Genomic DNA, 19662 nt, shown 5'->3' with positions numbered 1-19662 from the left:
TCATCATTCTTAACCAAAGGCCATAAGCCTTTTCTGGTAGTTTTCAGATAACCCCTTGCTCTTTAGTGCTATTTAAAGTCCTGTTCCTGATTTGTGATTCTTGTTAATGCTTTATCTCCCTCCCTCTCTCCTCTTCTACCTCTCTCTCTGCTCCTGCAATTGCCACACCCAAACGTGCTCTGTGTCAGAGAGCTTGCCCAACGATAGATTATTATACACGAGGAATGTCAAGGGCTTCGGCAACACTGTGACTTCAAGGGGGGTATAAATTGACAAACATTCCAGTGCACCATAACTGTTGTGTAATATCAATTTCCTGTGTATTCATTCCCTTTTCCTGTCACCTGTTAGTTCCCAGGGAGGTGTGGGCAGAAAGAATGGCACCTTTGGAGTGACTGTGTCTTATTTTTCCCCCCTAACATCCTGTCGTAAAAAAAAAGTAGTTTTATTCAAGTAGCTTAGCTACCAGTCTTAAGTCTCAATAACTTGTAATTGGAAGCATAATAAGGTTCACTTTCAAATCAAATCAAATCAAATTTATTTATATAGCCCTTCATACATCAGCTGATATCTCAAAGTGCTGTACAGAAACCCAGCCTAAAACCCCAAACAGCAAACAATGCAGGTGTAAAAGCACGGTGGCTAGGAAAAACTCCCTAGAAAGGCCAAAACCTAGGAAGAAACCTAGAGAGGAACCGGGCTATGTGGGGTGGCCAGTCCTCTTCTGGCTGTGCCGGGTAGAGATTATAACAGAACATGACCAAGATGTTCAAATGTTCATAAATGACCAGCATGGTCAAATAATAATAAGGCAGAACAGTTGAAACTGGTGCAGCAGCACAGTCAGGTGGACTGGGGACAGCAAGGAGCCATCATGTCAGGTAGTCCTGGGACATGGTCCTAGGGCTCAGGTCCTCCGAGAGAGAGAAAGAAAGAGAGAATTAGAGAGAGCATATGTGGGGTGGCCAGTCCTCTTCTGGCTGTGCCGGGTGGAGATTATAACAGAACGTGGCCAAGATGTTCAAATGTTCATAAATGACCAGCATGGTTGAATAATAGTAAGGCAGAACAGTTGAAACTGGAGCAGGAGCATGGCCAGGTGGACTGGGGACAGCAAGGAGTCCTCATGTCAGGTAGTCCTGGGACATGGTCCTAGGGCTCAGGTCCTCCGAGAGAGAGAAAGAAAGAGAGAAGGAGAGAACTAGAGAACGCACACTTAGATTCACACAGGACACCTGAATAGGACAGGAGAAGTACTCCAGATAAACAAACTGACCCTAGCCCCCCGACACATAAACTACTGCAGCATAAATACTGGAGGCTGAAACAGGAGGGGTCAGGAGACACTGTGGCCCCATCCGAGGACACCCCCGGACAGGGCCAAACAGGAAGGATATAACCCCACCCACTTTGCCAAAGCACAGCCCCCACACCACTAGAGGGAAATCTTCAACCACCAACTTACCATCCTGAGACAAGGCCGAGTATAGCCCACAAAGATCTCCGACACGGTACAACCCAAGGGGGAACCCAGACAGGCCGACCACAACAGTGAATCAACCCACCCAGGTGACGCACCCCCCCAGGGACGGCACGAGAGAGCCCCAGCAAGCCAGTGACTCAGCCCCCGTAACAGGGTTAGAGGCAGAGAATCCCAGTGGAAAGAGGGGAACCGGCCAGGCAGAGACAGCAAGGGCGGTTCGTTGCTCCAGAGCCTTTCCGTTCACCTTCCCACTCCTGGGCCAGACTACACTCAATCATATGACCCACTGAAGAGATGAGTCTTCAGTAAAGACTTAAAGGTTGAGACCGAGTTTGCGTCTCTGACATGGGTAGGCAGACCTTCACTGAAGTACAGGTAGTTAGTTATCACTTTACCTCAGTTGAACTGCCTCTTAGTCACAGCCTGATAAATTATGAAATGTTAGAGTTTTGTTGAGTGGGAAAACCAGATGTCATCATCAGGTATGGCGGTGCCCCACTGCCAAGCTCTGAACCAGATTGGACCTGTTTCTGGTTAGAGATAGGACTGATTACATTTTATCTCAGGCCTCTGTCAGGATCTGCTTGATAGCATTGCATTCTGTTGAATAAATCTGTTGCAAAAAATACTACCTTTCTCTAAACTTATCTGGAACAGCATTCATTGTCCCTCCTAGTTTTGAATCTCCTCCAATATAGCCTTGGCAAAAGAACAATTCTGCTGAACTAAATTATTTAGCTTAAAGTGAAGAGATGGCGCCGGAAGAAATGGCAGACGTTTTACAGGTGCCTAATCAATTGTGCTATTATGTGGGGGGTTTTGCATTATATGTAACTTATTTTGTACATCATGTTTCTGCCACCGTATTTTACGGCAAAAAATAGTTTCTGGATATCAGAACAGCGATCACTCACCTCGGATTAGACAAAGATTTTTTCTTCAACAAGCAGGACGCACAGGATGTACTTCAGACACCCAACAAGGCCAATATCCCCGTCATTGGCAGGAGAAAGAGACCCAGGCATAGGGGACACAGGACGGGGTGCCTTGTAAGGATCCGCTGACGGTGAGTGGGAAGTCTGCCTTTACCAACAATATTACTTCTCAACGTACAATCATTGGACAATAAATTAGACGAGGTACGATCACGAATATCCTACCAACGGGACATCAAAAACTGTAATATCTTATGTTTCACCGAATCGTGGCTGAATGACGACATGGATAACATTCAGCTGGTGGGGTATACGCTGCACCGGCTAGATAGAACAGCAAACTCCCGGTAAGACTAGGGCCTGCTTTCTGTGAATATTTGTAAACAACAGCTAGTTCACGAAATCTAAGGAAGTCTCTAGATTTTGCTCACCTGAAGTATAGTATCTCATGATAAGATGTAGACCATACTATTTGCCAAGAGAGTTTTCATCTATTTTTTGTGGCTGTTTATATACGACCACAGACGGATGCTGGCACTAAGACCGCGCTCAGTCAGTTGTATAAGGAAATAAGCAAACAGGAAACCACTCACCCAGAGGCGACACTCCTAGTGGCTAGGGAATTTAATACAGGAAAACTGAAATCAGTCTTACCTAATTTCTATCAGCATGTTAAATGTGAAACCAGAGGGGGAAAAAAACTCTAGACCAACTTTACACCACACAGAGATGCATACAAAGCTCTCCCTCGCCCCCCATTTGGCAAATCTGACCATAATTCCATCCTCCTGATTCCTGCTTACAAGCAAAAACTAAAGCAGGAAGCACCAGTGACACCGTCAATAAAGAAGTGGTCAGATGACGAAGGTGCTAAGCTACAGGACTGTTTTGCTAGCACAGACTGGAATATGTGCTGGGATTCCTCCGATGGCATTGAGGAGTACACATTAGTCACTGGCTTCATCAATAAGTTCATTGAATGTGTAGAATGTGGCAAAGTGCCAATACAGGACTAAGATTGAATCATACTACACTGGCTCTGACGCTCGTCGAATGTAGCAGGGCCTGCAAACTATTACAGACTACAAAGGGAAGCACAGCCGTGAGCTGCCCAGTGTCACGAGCCTACCAGATGAGCTAAATCACGTCTAGGCTCGTTTCGAGGCAAGCAACACTGAGGCTCCGGGCATGTGCTGACAAACTGGCAGGTGTCTTCACTGACTTTTTCAACATGTCCCTGATTGAGTCTGTAATACCAACATGTTTCAAGCAGACCACCATAGTCCCTGTGCCCAAGAACACTAAGGTAACTTGCCTAAATGACTACAGACCTGTAGCACTCACGTCCGTAGCCATGAAGTGCTTTGAAAGGCTGGTCATGGCTCACATTAACACAATTATCCCAGAAACCCTAGACCCACTCTAATTTACATATCGCTCAAACAGATCCACAGATGATGCAATCTCTATTGCACTCAACACTGCCTTTTCCCACCTGGACAAAAGGATCACCTATGTGAGAATGCTATTCATTAACTATAGATCAGCGTTCAACACCATAGTGCCCTTAAAGCTCATCACTAAGCTAAGGATCCTGGGACTAAACATCTCCCTCTGCAACTGGATCCTGGACATCCTGACAGGCTGCCCCCAGGTGGAAAGGGTAGATAACAACACATCTGCCACACGGGGGCCCCTCATGGGTGCGTGCTCAGCCCCCTCCTGTACTCCCTGTTCACCCACGACTGCATGGCCAGGCACGACTCCAACACCACCATTTAAGTTTGCAGATGACACAACAGTGGTATCAGTGATCACTGACACCGACGAGACAGCCTATAGGGAGGAGGTCAGAGACCTGGCCGAGTGGTGCCAAAATAACAACCTATTGATAGTGGACTACAGGACAAGGAGGACCGAGCACGCCCCCATTCTCATCGACAGGGCTGTAGTGGAGCAGGTTGAGAGCTTCAAGTTCCTTGGTGTCCACATCACCAGCAAACTATCATGGTCCAAACAACAGCTCAATAGCTTTTACCCCCAAGCCATAAGACCTGGACTATGCATTGTGTCCAGCCGTTGTTGGTTAAGGGCTTGTAAGTAAGCATTTCACTGTAAGGTACACCTGTTGTATTCGGTGCACGTGACAAATAAACTTTGATTTGATTTTAATTAAATGTTGTTCTTCTCAGGATAACACCCTCGCCTACAAACATTGCGACCTGAGTTGCCATCAATTATTTATTTGTGGTGGTGTTGGCTTGTACCATTGCTCTGATAATAATAGCCTCATTCTTCCATGGTTATTTCTAATTAATCAGCAGACATTCTAAAGCCTTAATTAGATTTTGTGCCAAATCCTCTTAGGTGATTAATATACTGTAGGTGTGGTCTTAGTATGGCTGGGAGAGGTGAGATTGAAGGACAATTTAGCACTGCAGCCAAGGCAAAGACCGCTCCAACCACACACAGTCCTCCATGTGGCACCATCATGGTCCAACTGAAGAGTTCAATCAGGATTGTGGTCAATGTGTACAGCAAGCCTATCTCATCATGGGTTAAATTATACAAATGGATAAATACGCAGTTGGTTCTATTTCGGTTGTTCTGACTGCTGTTGCTGCATCCTTCATAGTGCTCTGCTCAGTAATAATGTTATTTTCTGGTTTGGCAATTTATTTTGTACTTTTTTCTAAATGCATCTATTACCTCCCTCCCCAACCCCCATGAAGGGGGAGCCTCAAGGCCAAAACAACCCTTCCTAACATAAATTGTTAATGGCAAATATTTTATCAGCTTATTCCAACAGTCTTATCAGCAGAGTCAACATGCACTCGTAGCAAAATCAAGAGCAAATCCACAAAGGTTCCAAATTTGGAGGCTTGTGACGCCGCAGGCTATTTATAAGCATATCACTAATAACTCTCCTGGGATTTATAGATGGATGGTAGGAGAGGGGTCTCTGTTTCTCAATGCTCTACAGAGCTGACGTTTGAAGGTGAATTTCATGGGCTGCTGGGTAAATAGTTTGGAGTCTTTCATAGTTCTCATATGTCAACATGGCTGGTACTGATAGAGCCTCAACCACAAACCATCGTTCATCAATCATTCACTTGGGAAGAGATGCATTTTTCTCCTTCATATGATCCTGGGTAAATAGTAGGGTCGCTACTATACCAGTATTGTGATACTTTTTCAATTACAAAAATGAAACCATGAAGCAGACTCTTTGGTCCTTTAAAAACCTGCTGTGTGTAAAATATTGTGTGCTATAGCTGGAAAATAAATAATTGTGACTGGATGACAATATAATGGATATTTGTTTCCAACATTAGGGCTGTTTTCCTAAAGAAGTTAAATCCACTTTGTTTCGTTTCCTTGCCACGATACTAACGAGTATCGCGATAATGGTATCATCCTGGCCCTAGTAAATAGCAGTGACCTTTTTTGTCTTTTAACCAAATCAAAATCAAATCAATTTGTATTTGTCACATAGAGTTTACAGCAGGTATAGAAGGCCAGCATCCCGGAGTCGCCTCTTCACTGTTGACGTTGGGACTGGTGGTTTGCGGGTACTATTTAGTGAAACTGCCAGTTGAGGACTTGTGAGGCGTATGTTTCTCAAACTAGACACACTAATGTACTTGCCCTCTTGCTCAGTTGTGCACCGGGGCCTCCCACTCCTCTTTCTATTCTGGTTAGAGCCAGTTCGGCATTGTACGAGATGTTCAGTTTCTTGGCAATTTCTCCCATGGAGTAGCCTTCATTTCTCAGAACAAGAATAGACTGATGAGGTTCAGAAGAAAGTTCTTTGTTTCTGGCCATTTTGAGCCTGTAATCGATCCCACAAATGCTGATGCTCCAGATACTCAACTATTCTTTAAAAAAAAAACAGTTTTATTGCTTCTTTAATCAGAACAACAGTTTTCAGCTGTGCTAACAGAATTGCAAAAGGGTTTTCTAATGATCAATTAGCCTTTTGAAATGATGAACTTAGATTAGCTAACACAACGTGCCATTGGAACACAGGAGTGATGGTTGCTGATAATGGGCCTTTGTAGATATTCCATAAAAAAATCAGCCGTTTCCAGCTACAATAATCATTTACAACATTAACAATGTCTACACTGTAATTCTGATCAATTTGATATTATTTTAATGGACAAGAAAAAGGTTTTCTTTCAAAAACAAGGACATTTCTAAGTGACCCAAAACTTTTGTGTGTGTGTGTGTATTTACTTTTTATTGATGTTCCATGTTACAAATGTATTGCTCACCATGTGTCTTCTGCAGAGGGACAAGAGAGCCATGAGAAAACTAGTTTTGATCAGTCATGGAAATAAAAGTGCTGAAAACAAATTGGGTCCCTATTTAAAAAGAAGATGGAGAACAAGCCGTGAGGGAAAAATACTGGAACTTTGGTGCAACTAGAACAAAAATAATATTGTGATATTGTCAAAACGTAACTATATTGTCCAAAATGATATCCTGATATGTAACTGTATGGATTATTTATTTATTTTCATCACTAGTCAGTGCAATTCATCTCTAAAGTGCAGATAGTCTCTGAGGCAAATTAACTCTAATTTCAGTGTTATATGGCTGGTTGTTTTTCTGATTTTCCTGTTTGGCAGGCTGAGAAGCTAAAAGCTTTGAGTGTAGCCCTGGCTTGGTGATGTCATGCAGTGAGTGTACTTGTGCGTGCTGAGTGACCACAGGCCTCCTTGTTGCCTAAGCATGGTATTCCCGCTGGCTGGAGACATGCCTATGTGGGCACACTAAGCTCATTGTGAAGCAGCGTCCTTGTGATAATGGGGGAGTGGGGGAATGGCAGTCCTGTGATTTGTCCTATGATTGAGACAGGCAGTAACAAGATAGATTTTAGCAGATGGACCCTATTGTGACTGACAGACCACACCTGATGGTATGCAAGGCCTGGTTCAGTAAACCATCCCGTGTGTCTTTGTGGGTGTGTGCAGAGGGTTGGCTTGTGTAAATAGCTTGAATTCCACAGATTTCTGAAGTTTTTCTTTCATATCGTCTGTTCTTCCTCTCTGAAGCCACTGGTAAACACAGCACAGACAGACCAGGATTACCATTAGCAAAAAGTGACGCAGGACATTTGAACGGCAGCGTGTTAATTTACTGGACATTTGAGAAATGTACCTGGTCCATATGCATTAGTTGCGTAACCTGATTATGGCGTCCACCCACGGTGCTCAGAGTAACCTGATTATGGCATCCACCCATGGTGCGCAGAATGACAGAAATCACGTTTACATTATGGTAATTAATCTTAACAAAACTAGAGAACGACGATAATCGGCCGAGCCGATATATTAGCCTTTTCTATTCTATCGGCTATAGGTCCTTCTCTATCGTCTTTGCCAGCCACCACTCACCGCCTGAGCCACGAGCACTGCACAATTTATAGGAATGTCTAGCTGGGGATATCATCATCATCAACAACAAGCTAGCATATTCTCGAATAGAAATTGCAGTATTGAGAAAGCGATTAATTTACAGTGACAAATCAAATTCCTGTTGCAAATATTAGTTTAGTTAGCAATTCGCTAATAATTACACTTTTGTTGACGTGTCTGGACATGCATGCAATAAACAAGCTAGCTAAGCAGATAGCTATGTGATCTGTTAGCAAAGATGACGATAACTAACCCTTTCATCTGTGGTGTTGGTTCGCTAGCTATTATTAGCTACTAATATCAGATAACATTAGCAGTTAATAGCCAACATAACCAGATAGCTAGCTATCATATTGAACATGCACCAAGTTCGGGAACGAGCCAACTGACTTGCAGTGTAAGGTTAGCTATTTACTGGTGTGCTGATCTGACCATCCACAATCGTTCCCGTAAATTGACAATTTGATAGTCGGGTTAGAGGACTGTCGTAATAGGGAAAGAAGGAAGTATTTTAAAATGGCTAAATAGAGGTTGGCAATAGGTTTAGCTAGCTAAGAATCTTACTGGATGTTTATTGACCAAGAAATCTGTAGATCAGTGCGTGTATGTAGGTTCTCACTTCTCAAACTATGGGCAGATGTCAGCCTTTCAGACAGAATGTGCATCATCGTTTAATCATTTTTTCCTTCCCTCGCTCTCCCTGTTAGATATATTATGCACTTATATGGCTTTGTAGCAAATGTAATCACCATTAGCTAGTGCTCATAGTAGCAGAAAACGTCAACAAGTGATATGAGCGATGGAGAGAGATGTGAGGAGAAAGAGAAAGTGAAGTTACAGCCTTACTCTATCCAATCATAGCAGTAGGATCAAGTTACAATCCGCCCATTCCTTGACAGCCCATTGAGTTATTTCAAAATTTGTCATTGCAGCTGAGTTGTTTAGAGTTGCTTCCTGACGGCAACAAAAACAATACAAATAAATTCTAGATCACAGAAAATGACTAAAATACTTGTTTCATAAGAATCCATGATCCCAAATCATGACGTTATGTTGGACCCATTTGCATTGAATAGATTGTCTCTTATATTCTCAAACTAACAGTAGTGCCTATATGATGTCCTTCCATACAGGTGTGACATGCTAGAGTGATGCTGCTGTGCAAATATCGTTGATTAGTAGGCCAATATAAGTCCCAAATAGAAGGGAAACAGATTGTCATCTGTAGCACCATAGACTCCACTGATCAACCAAAACAAGCTCAATAACTCAATGCATGCACACATTATTTTTAAATATTCATTCACATGTATTGTGAGTATTTTATTTATTTATTCATTTCACCTTTATTTAACCAGGTAGGCAAGTTGAGAACAAGTTCTCATTTACAATTGCGACCTGGCCAAGATAAAGCAAAGCAGTTCGACACATACAACGACACAGAGTTACACATGGAGTAAAACAAACATAGTCAATAATACAGTAGAAAAATAAGTCTAGACAATGTGATAAAATAAGGTGAGATAAGGGGGGAAAAAGGCCATGGTGGCAAAGTAAATACAATATAGCAAGTAAAACACTGGAATGGTAGATTTGCAGTGGAAGAATATGCAAAGTAGAGATAGAAATAATGGGGTGCAAAGGAACAAAATAAATAAATACAGTAGAGGAAGAGGTAGTAGTTTGGGCTAAATTATAGATGGGCTATGTACAGGTGCAGTAATCTGTGAGCTGTTCTGACAGTTGGTGCTTAAAGCTAGTGAGGGAGATAAGTGTTTCCAGTTTCAGAGATTTTTGTAGTTCGTTCCAGTCATTGGCAGCAGAGAACTGGAAGGAGAGGCGGCCAAAGGAAGAATTGGTTTTGGGGGTGACCAGAGAGATATACCTGCTGGAGCGCGTGCTACAGGTGGGTGCTGCTATGGTGACCAGCGAGATGAGATAAGGGGGAACTTTACCTAGCAGGGTCTTGTAGATGACCTGGAGCCAGTGGGTTTGGCGACGAGTATGAAGCCAGGGCCAGCCAATGAGAGTGCACATGTCGCAGTGGTGGGTAGTATATGGGGCGTTGGTGACAAAACAGATGGCACTGTGATAGACTGCATCCAATTTATTGAGTAGGGTATTGGAGGCTATTTTGTAAATGACATCGCCGAAGTCGAGGATTGGTAGGATGGTCAGTTTTACAAGGGTATGTTTGGCAGCATGAGTGAAAGATGCTTTGTTGCGAAATAGGAAGCCAATTCTAGATTTAACTTTGGATTGGAGATGTTTGATGTTAGTCTGGAAGGAGAGTTTACAATCTAACCAGACACCTAGGTATTTGACTGCCAGAGGCCCGGACAACAGACCCTCCGATATGACACACTGAACTCTATCAGAGAAGTAGTTGGTGAACCAGGCGAGGCAATCATTTGAGAAACCACGGCTGTCGAGTCTGTCGATGAGGATGTGGTGATTGACAGAGTCGAAAGCCTTGGCCAGGTCAATGAATACGGCTGCACAGTATTGTTTCTTATCAATGGCGGTTAAAATATCGTTTAGGACCTTGAGCGTGGCTGAAGTGCACCCATGACCAGCTCGGAAACCAGATTGCATAGCGGAGAAGTTATGGTGGGATTCAAAATGGTTGGAAATATGTTTGTTGACTTGGCTTGCGAGTAGGGGTAGCCAGGTGGACAGCATGGCCAGCCGTAGAAAAATGCTTATTGAAATTCTCAATTATAGTGGATTTATCGGTGGTGACAGTGTTTCCTATCTTCAGTGCAGTGGGCAGCTGGGAGGTGTTCTTATTCTCCATGGACTTTACAGTGTCCCAGACCTTTTTTGAGTTTGTCTTGCAAGAAGCAAATTTCTGCTTGAAAAAGCTAGCCTTGGCTTTTCTAACTGCCTGTGTATATTGGTTTCTAGCTTCCCTGAAAAGTTGCATATCATGGGGGCTGTTCGATGCTAATGCAGAACGCCATAGGATGTTTTTGTGTTGGTTAAGGGCAGTCAGGTCTGAAGAAAACCAAGGGCTATATCTGTTCCTGGTTCTAAATTTCTTGAATGGGGCATGCTTATTTAAACATCCTCTAGCATCCTCTACTGACGAGATGAGATCAATATCCTTCCAGGATACCCCGGCCAGGTTGATTAGAAAGGCCTGTTCGCTGAAGTGTTTCAGGGAGCGTTTGACAGTGATGAGTGGAGGTCGTTTGACCGCTGACTCATTACGGATGCAGGCAATGAGGCAGTGTAGGCCTATGCCATCTTAATTTACCCAGTTTATTAAGAGATTTACCATTCAAATAAAATTATGTCGTTTTTAATGTTTTTAAGTAAGGCGTATGTGTTAGATCTTTTTAAATTGATGAATTAATGCATACATGGCTGTCTCTTGTAAATATAATGATATTGAATATCGGCCTAAAATATCGGCCATAGGCCTCTAAAATTGGTATGGGCATTAGCCCTAAAAATCCATATTGGTCGTTCTCTAAACAGAACATGCAACTCAAAGATGCAACTGCATGAGTCCTTACCGAATTCAGTTTGAAGATGTTAGAATAACTGTCCATGTTTACTGTTCCTCTGCCAACAAGACGAGTAATGAACAGCAAAATCACTAGCCTATGTCAATCTACTATCCTCCATAGTAGAAAGTTGACCTACTCTGTTGGTCAGCTCGTTGTTCTGTGTGAAAAAGACATTCGAAACAGACTCTGGGACAGTTGTGGGACAGTAGATTCCATATTCATACAACCAGTACATTGAGGCTGATGCAACAGATCAGAACTTTTGGCTTAAAATTATGATTCACAATTGAATTTCACAGTCGGCTCACTGTGACTGGCTAGTTTGTCCTGATGATGGTGGGTGTTGTTGCGTTGCAAGCCAGTCGGAGGTAGGCCTAATCTGATTCCAAGAGGTGGTCTCTAGTCAAAATGAGATTAGCTGGACAGAAACAGGCTGCAGGTCACGATCTCTGAGCCTTGTGTGACACCAACGGCTGCCCTTAATCCAGGACCTGGCTGCCTTTCACTTTTACAACAAACACAGATGGAGAAGGAATAAAGAGTGAGAAGAACAAAGATGCATAGACGACACAGATCACATTCTGAGAGGTGATATGGGACCTGATAAAGATGATGCACATGATGTCTATGAAACCAAACCTCTCAACCTACCTTGTGATGCGTTTCACTCAATGGTTAACAAACCTCAGCTAGTTAGTTTCTTCCCCTGTCATACTGAATGGAATAAATGACAAACTAGGAAGCACATGGAAGGGAAACTATAAACATCCACTCTGTTAACCCCTCTGTCCATGCACTGCTCACTGCGTTGGTCTAAAATGGTCTTCTTTCATCTGTGTTAAGATATTGTTTGAGTGAGACGTTATGGCGCTGTACTAATGATCAACCACACAGATACACACACACACACACACACACACACGACCCGAACAATTTGATCAATGGCTCATGGACTGGTTGTGTGGATAGAAGCCGGTTGTAAAAGTTAATCTGCTCTAAACTAACTTCTACACTCCTTGTGACTCCTCCTAAACATTGTACTGCAACTGGGCTACAACTCAAATATTGCCACTCATTAAGTAATTTATTTGAGCTATTTTCCCCAACAACATTGTTCCAAGTGGAACATTGATTTGAATAACAGAGAACATTGAGAATCCTAATATTGTTATTTTTGATCAAATTCACCTTAGCTATTCCTACGAAACATCCGGCCAACCTCGGAGGAAGTTGACTGGAGGCTGAGGGTATGAGCCCCTGTGTTGTTAGTCACACATTGTGGTTGTTTTTTCTTTCAGGTGGTTGATTCATCTCTGTCTCTGTGTGAAGAGTAGATCTGCCCTGGAATTCAATTCCATGGAGAGCATTGTCATAAAACATTCATCAGTGGATGGCTTAGGTGACAGGACATGGCACTTGCCATGCATTAGGAAGTAGCTGAGAAGACGAGACCTGCTCAATTGGATTAATGAAGCCATTATGTTTTTTTCTCAGGTATTGAGAGATTGTGACTGGTCTGGGGCTGAGGATGGTTTCATTTGCATTTGGTTTCTAGTGTTCAGGTACCCTAGATGGAGATATGAATGTTCCTTTGGTTATGCACAGATAGAGACCTCAGTTCAGCTGTGTGGTGGGTCAGTGCATTGGGAACCTGTTTTATTTTATTTTTGCAATGTCCTTGTTGGAGGTGTGCTGGTGACCACGTCTATAATGATGTCACTAGTCCATGTGGTCCTTACACCTGTATTTGGGCAGCGGGCACAGCAGCAAGAGATGAGGGTTGATGACTGTATGGTGACACTGGTAATGCGTAAGCCAACTGTGCTCTGATTGGGCTTGCCTCCTAGAAGTCAACACATGGAGGACGTTAACATTTACATGAATCCCTGACACCAGAGCTGGTGACCCCTCATTTTGTTCTCCACCACCCCTCCAGTTTTCCTGGAGAGAGTGAGAGGGGACAGATTTGCTGTTGGGTGATACCGTGGAAGCATTTTATTACTCCATCCCTTAGTTGTCAGGCGCATTTGAATCATGCCGCTGTTAGGTTGGCCAAATTGAGACTGAAGGACATTGCAACGGTTGTGATTGTCATAGTTGTCTTTGGGAAAACCTTATTTTGTTGTGGCTTGAGTGGACTCTTGCTGATATATAGGTTACTGTTGGGTGCGAGGATCACAGTGGACAGGTTAGGCTAGGTCTACTTATCAAAAGTTTTGTTTCGCTTTACTGATTTTGGTTGACATTTATGTGGTGAATACTTTTAGCACCTCTTTGTCGCAACAATTTCACCATGTTCCAGCCACACATCGGATGGCAACATCTTCCTTCCGGTTGAACAAATCTGAGACGACACTTTTAACGTCATCATTCAACATTCACTCAAGATCGTATTTCTCAGTATCAATGTTTTACAAAGTAGGTGGGCCGTATGTGACTTGTGCTTCAATGTTTTGTATTGGTTTGCCTTTAGGAGTGTATTTTGTGAAGATGTTGCCTTCTCCCTCTGGGCTCATACCAGAGTAGCACCTGATTTGAATAGAAAATTGATGGCTGCCCAGACAGCTTTAGATGTCAAGGGAGGCCGTGGGTGGTGTTTAAAGATTTAACAGATTTTTTAAACACATGGGTTACCGTTGCTTACTGAGATGATCCTGCAGTATTTCCAGTAACTCTGGCAGTTGTAGAATTATCCACCTGTAAATGGTAGGCTAACTTCTTTATTTGGGCGTTTTGTATGTGTCTGTTTTTCTCCTCATTTTCTCATGAGAAGAGACAACTCTCTTATGGAAAGTGCCCCCATGTTCCCTGTTGCTATGGTGTCAGTGGCAGCCCTCATGTAGGCTTGGTTGTAAACATATCAGGACTGTTGTAAATAGCTCACTGCAGGTGCCAGCCCTCTGAATGCGTTTCTCCCTGCCTGGGTTGCACATCAGATGTGTTGCTGTGAAGGTAAGTCTATTCTTTATCCTTCCTTGTCTCTTCATTTAGTGTTGTCCCACCATAATGTAGCCTCGCCACCCTGCACCTTTATCCTACTTTGGCTGTTTGTTTTTCTCAATGGCCTCCATTTCTATTTGACAAGCTTCCAATGACAATGCAACCAACCTGTTGAACAAGCTGATAGAAAAAGGTCGGTGAACACCGTAACAAGACAAGTGGTGGGAGGGGAGGGGGACAGGGGTGTTAACAGTCATTCAGCCAAAAACAGTGCCACGCCCCAGGTGCTAGGGCTAGTGAGAGCAAGCAGCAGGAATGTGAGGGAAATGAATGGGAGTGTAAGTCCTGCCTTTCCCATGGTGAGTGGTCTCTCTTTCCACCTTTACTTCGACATAGAGTTGTGCAGTCAAAACTGAACACAAGCGTGGCACATGCTATGGGAACGACGTTTAACTGTGGATGTTTTGAGATCAACTTTGCCTGGATTTGCCTCTAAAGAAGGTGAATCTTTGAACAGTAGGCTGCATGTGGCCGATCATAGGCTTGGCAGAGTTAGTCTAAATAAAGTGTACCCATATCTTAATTATAATTTCAACCCTATCATCAATGCATGTATAGTAACAGCATTCTTTCTTTGAGAAATGTAAATGGGATGGTAGCATCTTCCCTTCATTCATTTTAGTTTCGAAGCAGATCAAATAAAATAATTGGCATCTTAAATCCAGTTTTGGAACTGAACTGGTTCACTTTCTGAACTCTGTCAGAATAGGAAAGGAAATGAAGTTATCCTCATTTTCAGTCTGACTTGATCAAGTTCACAGAACAGCAAAACAGGGTGTAAGAATATAGAGCGTGTTAGAATGGAGGCAACACATGGTGTCAAGTCAATGTGTTTATTTAGCCAGTAAATGATATTGACCCTTGTTTTTCTTTTCCCCATGCGAAAGGAAAATCGTGTTTAGCGATGTGAAAAGAAAGCACTGTGCTCTGTTTGCAAGGGAGGAAACTATGCAGCAGAATAGGAATTTTCACTCTTTATAAAGTCCTGGGACTGTGGAAACACTAAAACAGGCCAGCCACTGATTCGAGAGCAGAGTACATATTTTCTGTCTGTGCGGTCTGCATTCTGTTTACTGGAAGGGCCCCGTGCAGAGTGCACATGTTCCCGACTGGTAGAGGGACTGGTAAACGGAGCGGCAGACTCAGAGAATTGGAGAGAAAGTGTGTGTGTTTCTTCATGCCTTTCTTTTCTGAAGGGGTTACCTAACGTAGAAGCATTAAACCACACCAGATCTGCTTGTGCTGCTCCAACGTGACGCTTGGGCGAGGAGGCGGCAGAGATTGTCATTTTCAGGCCCCTCTGTGTGGGAAACTGTTTTCATCCAGAATGAGCAGTGCTGTGGGACTCCCGAGGCCTGTAGGCTGGTTTTCACTGCTTGCTTCCCAGGTTCGTCTGTAGTAGACAGCCAGCGGTAACAATGGGAGGGTTAAGTATCTGACACACACACCAAACCCCGGGACTCAGCTGCAAGTAATTAAAGCTGGCAGTTGGCAGAGAGTCAGGCGACTGTAATGGCCGCTGTTAGTTCATACCATAATATTTGGAAGATGAATAGGCTCTGGTAGTAAACGTGTTGTCATGTTGTTGACCTAAGGCTTTCTAGCTCCCCTCCCTCTGTCCCGTTCGCCCTGAGCGGGGAGTCCGAGGGAGAAAGGCCCTCTGTCAATCCTGCTCTCTCTACTGTAATCACTTCTGAAACGCTACTTATTGACATGCCAGGGCTTTTGCTGTGACCTGCGTAGTCTTGTTTTATCCCTGAGGTGTTACCGTCTCGGGTTTGGAAGTAAAAGATGGTTTCCTTCTCAGAGAACCTTCCGCAGGCCATTCATTTGATTCTACTTTGATATGATTGCATGGATTCATTCAGATCTGGTGTTGCAATCTCAATCATAAAGTGAAAAGTAGCTTATTGAGCTTTTTGTCTTGTAAAATATAAAAAGGATCAGCAGGGGCTTTACTAGGACACAAAAAGCAATCGATTCAAATGATAATTGGGATAGGGAATTTGATGCTCAGTAGGACTTGTTTGTTTAGGCTAACGATGGCCCTATAGTCCCACTACGAGATATGAAGGTCTGAGGAGCAGGGTGGTGAAATAAAATGTGACTTTTCAATTCACATTACATCCTTGCTTTACCTTTCGTTGTGGCTGGCAACACCACATTCTTTGTCCGCAGCTCAAATTTAACATAAATATCACAGTAGCCACTAGCCAGTAGTCACAAACTATTCAACATTGACATACTTTTCTTCTAAAACATATTACATTGTTGAATAATGCAACCAAACCATATTACACTCTTGAATAATACAACGATTCACAAACATGTATGTGCAGAAAATTCAAGGGTTTATTTCTCGTCTATAGGCTACACTCGTTACATTGCTATAACGGCATGTTTTCATCAAGTACATTTAGCCTATCAAAGCTGTTTTATATGGAAGCCCATAACTGCCACAAAAAAAAGAATGCTTCATGATTTGTCAAAGTGCAAAATTAGTCTGATCTGCAGTCTGATCAACTGGGGTCTACTGATAACAACTACAGCTGCAAGTAGCCTAGAGAAGCCTATGCGATCAGATCCCATCTGCGCCTGGCCCGGGGAAACGTAACATGTTTTTATAGCCTACGCTATGTATTTATAGGAGGGATGTAACGATTCACTCGATTTTCAGATGTTTAACGTCGGTCCGCAAACTTCAAAACGATCCAAAAGTAGCATGCTTCCGTCAGAAAATCGATTCTAACGTTGCGAATCGCCGGTTCAAATGTGTTTTTATGACAACTGATGTGTCCTCTCATTCACTGTCGAACTAACCATATAACTGTGTTGACAGTCATTGATCTACAAGTCATTTTGCATGCCAAACAAGCCCAGGGATTATCAGTAGCCTAGTCAAACTGCACACTGTGCCCAGCTTTGCGTTCTGACCAACGCGAGTTAGGCTCCCTGTCCCTGCAGGATCATGTACATCTGTGCGGCACCTTCAGCATTCAAATGCTAAAAGGCCTTGCACGATATTAGGCTTTATTAGTTGAGTGACAACACATGTAATTTTCTCGATTGTTATCAATGTGCTTACAATAGATGTTTCAATTGTTCAGGTTCACCATCAGCAGTAGTTTTGCTTTAAATGATCAGTGCATGCTGAGTGTACAAAACATTAGGAACACCTGCTTTTTCCATGACAGACTGACCAGGTGAAAGCTATGATCCCTTATTGATGTCACCTGTTAAATCCACTTCAATCAGTGTAGAGAAGGGGAGGAGACAGGTTAAAGAAAGACTTAAACAGGGTATGGTAGCAGATGCCAGCCAGGCATACCGGTTTGAGTGGGTCAAGAACTGTGTGTCAAGAACTGAAGCGCTGCTAGGTTTTCACACTCAACAGATTCCTGTGTGTATCAATGTTCTACCAACCGAAGGACATCCAACCAACCAACTTGACACAACTTTGGGACGCATTGGAGTCAACATGGGCCAGCATCCCTGTGGAACGCTTTCGACACTGTAGAGTCCATGCCCTGACAAATTGAGACTGTTCTGAGGGCAAAAGGGGTGGTACAACTCAATATTAGGAAGGTGTTCCTAATGTTTTGTACACTCAGTGTATATGGTAATTAGATATACAGGGTAAAGTTGATCATTTCATAACAAGGAATCACTTTTGGGAGGTGCTCGGCATTACTAACACAGGAAGAGAATAGGAGCTCGCTGAACAGTTGTGCTATATATTCATTGGATATGTCATAGCTAATTTGTTAATGATAAATATTGATACATTACTTGCTCAACTTAATCTGTAAAAATGACAAGTTAATTAGTAGGTGATGGGGATTTCAAAGTGGGGAGACAAGAAACATAAAGCTACATTGCCCCCCTAATCTGGTGGTAGATGCCTAGTCTCCCTTATGACTCAGATCAGGTGCCTACACAGTACACACCATAGACATCACTTACAGACAGACTGGCAGATCCTGGCTCAGCGAGGCCCAACTCATGAGCTCCATCAGCAACAGGTTTTCATTTAGAATGGAAAATGAATGTGTTTTATGCAGCAAATGTTACCGCATCTCAAACCATCAATTTGTTCTCTACTCAAACTGAATCGCACCAAATCATTTCTAATTAAAACGTATCGTTCATGTATTGTATCGGAGCCCATGTATCTAAATACACATTAAATCGTTGTGAAAGGGAAAGATGCACATTCCCAATTTATAGCCTAAAATGGGCCCATTTATTTGTGTTCTAAGAAAATGTGAATGTGGTCAAATGTGGTTTATAATCACACTTCGGGTAGCGAGGCTACCTAGTCCTTTTTAATCCAAAGTTGGAATGAATCCATCAACACAATAGTAATGACTTGCTGTATGAGCAACCCTGCATACAGTGAGCTCAGCTTTGTTTGTTTTTATCCAATCGCAGTTGTCTCTTAATCTGTGTGAAGGGTTGTAATGTTTTTATAACTTTTATAAATGACTAGATTTTTTTACAATGATTTATTACTATGTCATACACTTCAAATAGGGTCCGGAGTTGGTTAGGTTAGCCTACTACCAGATCAGGAAAAGCTCTAGGCCCCAGGAAAACCATTGCCCCCCACCCCACCACCACTCTGGGACCTGTGGTCTCTGAAATCACCACACAATGTTACAAATAAAACATTTGTATGATCAACATTTGACATGTTTTAGGTGGTGGGGATGGGCTTCCATAGTTTTACATGGCTCAGTGTAGCCGGCACCTACTGCGACAATTTCAGAATGTAGCAGGCTGTTACTGTATTTTCAGGTAAAAACTGCTCTGGGGTGGGGGGGGGACTGTCGTGTCATGCGCTTCCTCCGAAGGTAACAGTTGAGACATAGATAGTAAGCAAGTTTACATTTGAGTAATATGTGTAGCCAACGGTATGTTAGTCTAGTAAGTGTGAAGAGGCTCCATCTGCAGAACCATAGTCTTATTGAATGGAGGGAGTTGGAAGGTGTGAAAGTGCTGGTTGTCATCACATGTAGTGTAGCGCTTGAAGTCACCTCCCTCCACACCCGCCTTTCTCCAGTCCTCCTCAGCCCCTTTGGTTTTCAGTGTGGTGCTCATCAGCATACTAAACATGGCTCGCGGGGCATTGTGCTCTTGTTCCTCTAAATAGCTCCCTGCCATTTTTCAGGGAGGGGGCCGAGCGAGACGTCCAAGGCCCCTGGCACAGACACGTGGGGATGGGGGTTGGTAGGTGGTGGGGGCACCAGGCAGCAGCTGATAGGCCAGGCTGTGGCGACATGGCAGGAATCTGGACTGGGGCTGTA

At 43.2% G+C, this 19662-nt stretch overlaps 1 protein-coding gene across 1 annotated transcript in view; it reads left to right on the top strand.

Annotated features, from left to right (window-relative positions):
• Positions 1-19662, top strand: part of LOC124035749 (nuclear factor of activated T-cells 5-like) — a 62207-nt gene that overhangs the window by 21130 nt on the left and 21415 nt on the right. The gene's annotated exons all lie outside the window — the stretch shown is intronic.

Source organism: Oncorhynchus gorbuscha, linkage group LG05, assembly GCF_021184085.1.
Source record: "Oncorhynchus gorbuscha isolate QuinsamMale2020 ecotype Even-year linkage group LG05, OgorEven_v1.0, whole genome shotgun sequence".
Classification (NCBI taxonomy): Eukaryota; Metazoa; Chordata; class Actinopteri; order Salmoniformes; family Salmonidae; genus Oncorhynchus; species Oncorhynchus gorbuscha.
Note: the sequence above shows the minus strand (reverse complement) of the source record. Positions and strands in the feature narration are given on the sequence as shown.